Source organism: Miscanthus floridulus, chromosome 4, assembly GCF_019320115.1.
Source record: "Miscanthus floridulus cultivar M001 chromosome 4, ASM1932011v1, whole genome shotgun sequence".
Classification (NCBI taxonomy): Eukaryota; Viridiplantae; Streptophyta; class Magnoliopsida; order Poales; family Poaceae; genus Miscanthus; species Miscanthus floridulus.
Genome location: NC_089583.1, coordinates 4,766,794 through 4,775,178, shown reverse-complemented (window position 1 = coordinate 4,775,178; position 8,385 = coordinate 4,766,794). Strand labels below are relative to the sequence as shown.

The following is an 8,385-nucleotide window of genomic DNA, read 5'->3' as shown; positions in this document are numbered from 1 at the left end:
ACCAAGGATCCCATTCGTTCAGAACTCAGTTGACTGCTTCTATAGATAAGGCGGAACGTCCTTAGTTCAGCATTATAGCACATAGTCTCCGACGCTACTACAGCGCTTCGCTAACTCGAAGCGCCTCGCTATGAGAATGACGCTTCGCTAACGCTCGGCTAAGTCGTCGAACCCTCGCGCTGACCATTCGCTTTCTCAGTAGCGAAAGCGCTTCTCTTTGCCCCTTAACTTAATCTTAATAAAGTAAGTATTTGGAAAAGAAAGAGATTCTTGGTTTTATTGCTCCCGCTTCCTCATCTGCGCTCGTCAAGCCAACTTTGCTTTTTGGGAGGTGAAAGAGGAAGCGGACATTTCGAAATGACAGCATCGAAGATATCTATATACACAGGAACGCTTATTCCGGACTGCGTTCCGGAAAAAGTAGCCTACTTGACAGAAAGGGCGGGCACTCTCGGCTCGGGGGTAGGCACTCTCGTCTTTCAACCCCACCGTCACTTTGAATTTAGTGGGGCACTGTTTACTTACAGCCTCTACGAGTTGCAAGTGAATGGGGCCGGTGCGTGTGAACGGAAGGGTTCATCAAGCCATTTTAACCCCTAAACAAAATAGGAAGAGGGGTACTTGACTAATAGGGGGCAATTGCATCGCACCTGACTGTGAGGGACCTCTTGATACCTTATGTTCACTTCCTAACTAGTAGCCGGTTTCCTGTCGCGGAAGCCTTTTCCCAGTGCGCGGAGCCGAAGGTGTTAGTGCTTTCTCATGGGGTCAATAATGCTAATCCCTCTTTTTGTGCCGGGAAGAAGATAAGAAAAGGCGAAGCCTTCTCTTGGTTTCCCAACCTGTTGCTTCTAAAGGCTGCCCTCTCTCGGCTGGATTTTGGTCCAGCCTACTACGAGGATCCCGTATCCCGTACATCGTCTTTCTCCCTCCTGGGTTCCCGTGGTTCCTATGCCGCCGCGTTTCCCGGTCCTTTTCTTTTTTTAGTGCTTCGACCCGAAGCGATAGCTTGACGCGTTTTCCGTGGATAAGATGGCAGCGCTCCAGCTCACTAAAGAATGGGACGGCAGTGGTCCGCCGGCAAGCTCGTTCTGATCTTGGACGCAGTACATTGGAATCCTGAAGCACCACCACGAACGCTACCGCGCGTGCGCCTGCGGTGCGGTAAGGCACCACCCTGTTGTGCCAGCAGCCAACTCCGGCGTGTCAGCTTAGTTATCCTCATCAAGCCACAACCTTGATGTCTAGCTTCCCAACTGGTAGACGGTTCCCTTTCCCCCGGATCAATGAAGAAGGGAGAAGTCAGTTGATTCTTCCGAAGAACCGGAAGCGAAGCGCTATGCCGGGGCGAGGGGACGGGAAAAGAAACTGCTCCGAAGAAAGATATTGGGGTTCCCAATGCTTCTCCACGCCCAACGAGATGCGCCAACCTCGGGATGCTTTACTCCTAACCCCACGACGGTTCCGAGACGGAGCTTAACCTGAGTCTCGGTTAAGAACGGCGATGATCTACGTTTCACACGGCGCACGATTCCATGGATAGTTTCATTCGAGATCGTGATGGAGGACATAGCTTACGATCATCGGCTTTGATCATGCCACTAGGCATTTGATTAGGACATTGCACAATGATCCGAACACTTTGTCGCATCTCTTCGATACGAATACAGTAACGATCATAGCGATCTCCTCTGGTACCTACTGGTACGTCAAGATCCGATTGGTCATGAACATCGTAAGGTGCTGCTCTTCGCGAATCCCAGCATACCCCAGGTTGGGATGGGTAGGCCCACCACTTCACTTTTTCACTTTCACTTAGGCCCGGGCCAAGTCAGTGGGGGGACCCTGTCGGGCTCCTTCCCCCCCAAAACAAACTGTACGTGGGAGTTTCCCTTCATACGGCTCGAATCATTCTCAGATGCCCCGAGAGGCATCTTTCCTTATGATCTGGTGGTTCACACGCGCGCAAACGAGCACCGGCCGCAACAGCAAGGAACTATGACCAATAGAGTCAGACACAGAGCGTCATACTTCTTTATCTTGTGATGGTTGAGGAGTTTCTTTCTCAGAGGGTGCGGGACGCTTGCGGAGTCCGTACCTTCCGTACCACCACAGGTCGTTCTTGGGCAGATCCCGCTCCTAAACATAAGGGAGGGATAGGGGGAAAGGGGCCGGGCCTATCATATAAATAGGGTTGTAGAAAGACCACGTATTTTCATTCGACGTTCCGGGGCGCCCGATTCGATCAACGAATTTGGCGAGCTGATCTGCTTTGATCCAGGAGAAAGCCCAGTCAGCCACCTTTTCGGTGCAGGTCACGTGACCTACAGCTCGGCCTTCGCTTTTTGAGACTTCCTCTACCCACATCTCTATGTGCCCGCAGCACTTTCATATGGAGAAAGATGGGCTTACCATGTTCCATCAATAGCACCTAACCTATGCCGATTTTGGCGGACCGTGCTCCACCCCGGTGAACTCATGCGGTTCCGACGTGCCCAGAGGCCAGAGGCGAATCCGTTCACGGTCCGTAGGACCAACACCATTCGAAGGTTGATGGCCCGCCCCGCCTAGAATAGGAATCTTTGACTGGGCTTACACACATTCGCTCACTTACGCTGTCCCCCCTCAGCTCACCCTAGCCCCGGGTACGTCGTCTCCAAGGCTTCACACAAAATCTTCACTGACAACATATGCATGCTTTTGTAGGGTCGGGCAGAACCGTTGTTGCCTGATGGGAACTTCCCCCATATTGCTATCAATGTCTTCATGTCGCACGACCTCTTAACATTACACCACTGAATCCCCAATCCTTTGCTTGCTGTGCAGTGACAGTACCAATATCCACTAATCGTTGTTTCCAGATACGGTTGCCGGTTGACATCTCTTCTAATTCGTCGATACGAGAAGCAAATTGTTGTGTGGAGGAATCAATATCTCGACATAAGCCAAGAGGCAGATCTTGTGCCACTCCACCAGGTCGTATGAAACTGGCATGCATCCTGGCTCCCGGGACTCTTTCATAGAATTCCAACAATTTCTCCCGCTCCTCAAAAGCCCAAAGGAACGGAGTTGATGCTCCCACATCCATAGCATGAGTAGTTGAAGCAAGTGAATGATTTGAAATTCGAGTTATTTCACAGAATAACACTCGTATATATTGAGCTCGTAATGGTACCTCACAATTCAAAAGTCTCTCTACGGCTGAAGAATGAGCGTGTTCTTGGGCCATCGTAGAAACATAGATAGGGTCAACGACGGAACGAACAACGAAACTTTACGACAGCTTTTTCGTACACGTTCACTTGCATCACATACACAAGTGCTCTCTGAACCGTGCAATAAGGTCACCCATAACACGGCTCTCCCACTGGAGTTACCTTAGCCCCGGGCCATGCTATTCCATGATATTGGAATAATGGCAGCCTAACTACTTATTATCATCGTCTTGAAAGCTGGGCGCCTTTTGAATATGAGTGGGGCTCCTAGTCTAGGCGGCGCCTTCGTGGAGCCAAACCGAAGGAAGAGCAAAAGGGCGAGGCCACACCCGGCTTCGAATAGGAGGGGGGCTTAGCTCTGGATCCCGCCTGCTTGCAGAAATGAATGGATCAGAAAGGGGGCTGGGTTCTATTTCCGGGCCGGGCAGGAGGTGAAGGCCAGAAGAAGAAGAGAAGTGCGCCTTCCCGGTAAGGAAGAGGATAAAAAGGTGCTGTCATCTATCTCGACCTGTTTCCCGAGGCGTTGGAAATGAAGACCGGCTCAGAGAATCACTGGCGTGCTTTCTCTCCCCCATCGTTTCGCCAACAAAGAAGTCATCCTTGACTTGACGATTGACCATTCCATCCCTACCGAGCCGCCTCTTCGAAGTATTTACCTCTGCCTTTCTTTTTTTCTCCAAATATAAAAGAAAAAATAAAGAACCTCGTCTGTGATTTAATCGGCCCTAAGGGAGTTTACTCGACCCATTCTCCAGTCTCCCGCACTGCTCAAGTGTGCGACTCCGTATGAGGACCTCCTTCCCTTTTGCTCTGCCCACTCTCCGTTCACACGGTTATCAAAGCGGAGGAAGGGTGGGCAGCAGGTACCACGAGCCCTCTGTCCCACACATCTATCAAGAAGCAAGTGTAGTTCACCGGTTCCACCGAATGCTCCTATCTCTCGGCAAAGATCGTGTGAGTGTGCAGTTATGCTTCGGATGCTTCGCCATGGAATAGATCGACTCTGTTCCCCTTCTTTTCCGGTGCACTCGCTTTATATCTCCGACACACAAGGAAGGACGTGGTGGGAAGAAAGCAGCCCTAGCCTCTGTCCGGTCGATCATTCCGCTGGCATCTTGCATTCACGCCTCCGTTTGACTGCCGCTCGGGAATGTAGTTGTAGATACGTGAGTCTTAGTGGGTCGTTGGCTCCACCTCTTATCTCCTTCTACGACATGCTGTAGTCGTCGCCATATTCAATATGTCACTTAGTCATATCTGCCTCGCAGCGGGTCAGCACCCCCGAAAGAAAGGGAGGGAGGACTTCATTCAGTGACTCCGCGATCGCCCTCTGAACGATCAAAATAAGGTAAAGCTTGAAGATAAGTTTTGTACTCGATTAATTTCTCAGTCCCTCTAGTCGGGTGGGCGCCGGCCGGCCGGATCCCCCTGAAAACCGTACGTGCGGGTCTCCCCGCATGCGGCTCACGCCATTTGAGGTGGCCCAGCCCAGCATTCATTCGCAAATCCTGTAGTGAAATTGAGACCGCTCGACCAGCAAGAGGATGCGCGTTAGCGCAACGGCTTTCGCGCTAGTTGCTCAATCCGTTGCTTGTTCGGAAGCTAATTCGCGTGTAGGCAGCGCTGTCTGTCTACCGTTGACTGTATCTATTCATTGATACATTGGCTCGCTCCCCCCCTCTTTTTCCAAGAATGAATGAGCTGCTCGGACCTTCCATTTCCGTCAAATGACCCGGCTTCCCCTGGCTCTTCCACCGTCCGGGCTCCCTTTCCTCCCTATGCTCCCCCGGCGCAGGCCCACCACGCTTCGCGCCTGCGGCGTTTTCGCCAGACGGTCTTTGCCAGTAGTGCCATCCTCCCCGCAGGCTGTCTGTATGGGTGGGTTGTCCCTTGCTGCTACGTTCTGTTAGGCGCTATGAATTACAGGAAATTAAGTGGTTGACTTGGACAGCAGGCGGGTTACACGTTCCACTGTGCCGAGATGTGAGGTGCAGGTGGTGATGATCACCCCGGGGTATGCGCTAGCGCCCTTGACGGGCACTCCAGGACCCGCCTACGCTCGTGAAAACCCAGGTCGGTCCTCCGACCAGATGTGTGGATAACGAGGCCACCTTCACAACCTTCTCCCTTCTATCTTTATCCAAAGTCAGGTAGAGCGGTTCGCTTGAGTTGCTCAACCGTCCCTTTGCCCGGTGCTCATGACGCGCTACTCCACCGTGCTAGCGGCATAGGAGCCTACTCAGCGTCAGCGGCTTCGTGCCGCACTGGAGTGATCCAATATGTGGTTCCGCACGTTCCACCACTTCTCCGTTCATTTCCAATACTGATCGTGAAACACCATGAGCAGCAGGATGTTGAGGTCCGGAATTCGAAGTGAAATTCTTGATTTGCCCGTTCCTAGTCGTCATGGGAAAGAAATAAGAAAGAAATAAGAAAGAGATTATTCCCCTAGAGCTTGTCCAGTACCACCTGTACTCAAAATGCATCTCCGCGCGTCTACCTGGCGCTTTTATTAGCCGCCTTGCATGCAAGCGAAGCGCTATTGGCGGCAATTAATAGCTCACTGAGCGATGATTGATGCAGTCAGTCAGTGCCCTCGATTATTCCTGATAGAAGGATCATGGCGCCCCGGAAGCATTCCATCCAGCAGCAGCATCTCCTTCAACCACGCGAGGACAAAACTGATGTTAGCTACATTCGAGCGTTCACCGCACAGAGGCGATCTCGAACACTACCTATGATAATAAATCCAAAGGAAAGGTCGATAAAATGATTCAATCTGACTTTATCGGTATTCTGGATTGAGTAAAAAAGGGATATATGAAGTTCAAGGCCTTGCCAAAACCGTCATGGCCCTATTATGTATAGGCCGTACTAAGCCAATAGCGAATAACAAACTCTTTCCTGCTCCCTCGACCTTAATTCACTCCCATCCTGCCAAGCCTCAGCTGCCAGCGCATTGTATCTAAGCACACTGTGGCAAATTGATACAAGTAGCTAAAGATCTCGCATCCGACATCTCCGGCCGAACGGTTAGGCAACACTAGGGCGCCTGGGTCAAAATTCCGTTTACCAAACAAGATGTCGAGAGGCGAACTCTGTAATTCCCCTCCTGCAAAAGTGATAGCGGCTGTAGCATCCGTGTGGAAGAGGGTAAGCTTTCGGCAACACCTTTTTCAGATTGGAAAGGATGAATACTTGTGTTGGGTCCTGCAGACCAGGATAGCCTCAGATCAAAACCTAAATGTGCCAGGGGTTGATCATAGAAGCCAGGGCAATAAGTATTCAGGAATTTTAGCGCTTATGTAGCTAATAACTCTGCCACCTGAATACTTGATTCATTAAGGTCGTCACCCTATACCCGGAAGTCTCTATCGTTTTCTTTGTCTGTTAAGCTTCACAGGGTTAGGACTCCCTAAATCAAACAGCAATCGCTGTTTATCAACCACTCACGGCGACACCGAGATCTTCGACTTAGCTCCCTCCCACAGGTCATCCCCCCGGGGCGGAAGATAACGAAAGGGAGACAAAAAGTCCTAACTAAATCAACACACAATAACCTAAACCTTCTACCCATTCCATCCATCATATCCGTCGAGTCGAGGAGTCTTATCTATAGATAAGGCAAGAGAGAACTTATGCCCTCGCGGATGGAGAGGGATTCGAACCCCCGGTATTCCTATCAATACTTCGGTTTTCAAGACCGACTCTTTCAACCGCTCAGACATCCATCCCTGCGCTCGCCCGCCCTATCTATCTGCGCGCTGGCAGGTAGGGGCAACTCTATGTGATTCGCTACGCTTACTTGCGCCCCACCCCGTAAGCTGACTCTATTGCCTAGCACACTTTTCCGGTAGTACGAATCGCTACGCTTCGCTTCTTTCTATATGATAATATGCACCGTCGGTTGCTGCGCTCCCTGCGGGTAATAGCAAGAGAGTGAAGAACGAACGATCCTCAAAACTCAAAAGTAAGCAGTGAATGAGTCCGACTCGAGTTCGTGAGTCAAAGGCGTGGCAAGAGAGCGAGTTCGACTCGCGAACGATCCGCAAGTGAAGGACCGATCCTTTAACGCCAGTACTGTTGCGAGACTGGTACTTGGCGGCTCACGAGCAACATATAGACTAAGGTTGCCCATCACTCCCTCGCTCCTTTTTGAAGGCCCACCGCTCCCCCTTTCTTTAAGTATCTATCCCGGCTTGCATTTTGGGGCGAGTACTACAGTTCCTCCATAATCACACAGAACGCCCAGCTTCGCAGAGCTGCTCTCTCCCCAGTCCACAGCAAGGTGTGGAATCTGGATCTACTGTGTGTTCTTACTCTATTGGATCAAGTCAGATACTAAGCCTTCTACTACTACTACTACTTAGGTTTACTACTTAGGTTAGGAGATAAAATGCTATATTTCAGAGATTGGACTCTCTTACTGTGTTTTTTCAGGGCTGTTCCCGAGCCAGGTTCCCTGGATCCATTCTGACCTAAATGGATGAATGAAGAAGGGGTGTGACCTTATGGCCAACTATACTAGCTCCCCTAGAGGGATAATATAGCTCCTAAAGGATGATTGTTTATGGTATATTACCGTAATTGGAGAATTTGACCTGGTGCTGACTTGCTGCTGTTCTGAGAAGGGGACGGACCTTGCAAAGCTTGACAAGTTTTTTTTAGATTTATCGATCCAATCTGTCTACAGATAGGCGCCTGCTGTGGCAGCAATTAATTAATCTCCGCCTTAGCATACAAGGACCATGGCTCGCAGCGGGTGATTTTCATACTGTCAGAACCGTCGAAAATGGGAGGTAGAGTTCCTTTTTTAACAGGAGCCCAGCCTTTTTTTTTTTTCTTGACTGTCTGCAGAATGCGAACCTGACCGATCTTCGTTCCTCGGGGCACATACTCTATTGGAGCAATCAATCCGGTGGGGCCAGACGCATCATCGGCAGACTAGATCGAGCCTTAGTTAATCCTGAGTGGATCCAAAAGCTTCATGCTTCCTGTGCGGAATATCTTACGCCGGGCTGCAGTGATCATGCCCCGATCCTCGTCTTATTCCGGCTGTCAGCTCTGGACCAAAGCCATGAAAGTACTTTCGCATGTGGGAATCCCACCCCTATTGATGTAGTGAAGAAAGCTCCCGGTCACGAGAAATCCAATGTTTCTTCAAAAAAGA

At 50.5% G+C, this 8,385-nt stretch overlaps 1 non-coding gene and 1 pseudogene across 1 annotated transcript; one reads left to right on the top strand and one right to left on the bottom strand.

The window, feature by feature from the left end:
- The first annotated feature begins 3,377 nt into the window (after window positions 1–3,377).
- LOC136549339 (uncharacterized) lies at window positions 3,378–7,066 on the top strand (annotated as a pseudogene).
- TRNAS-UGA (transfer RNA serine (anticodon UGA)) lies at window positions 6,863–6,949 on the bottom strand. The gene has a single exon. It is a non-coding gene; the product is annotated as a tRNA-Ser (tRNA).
- Window positions 7,067–8,385: the final 1,319 nt, after the last annotated feature.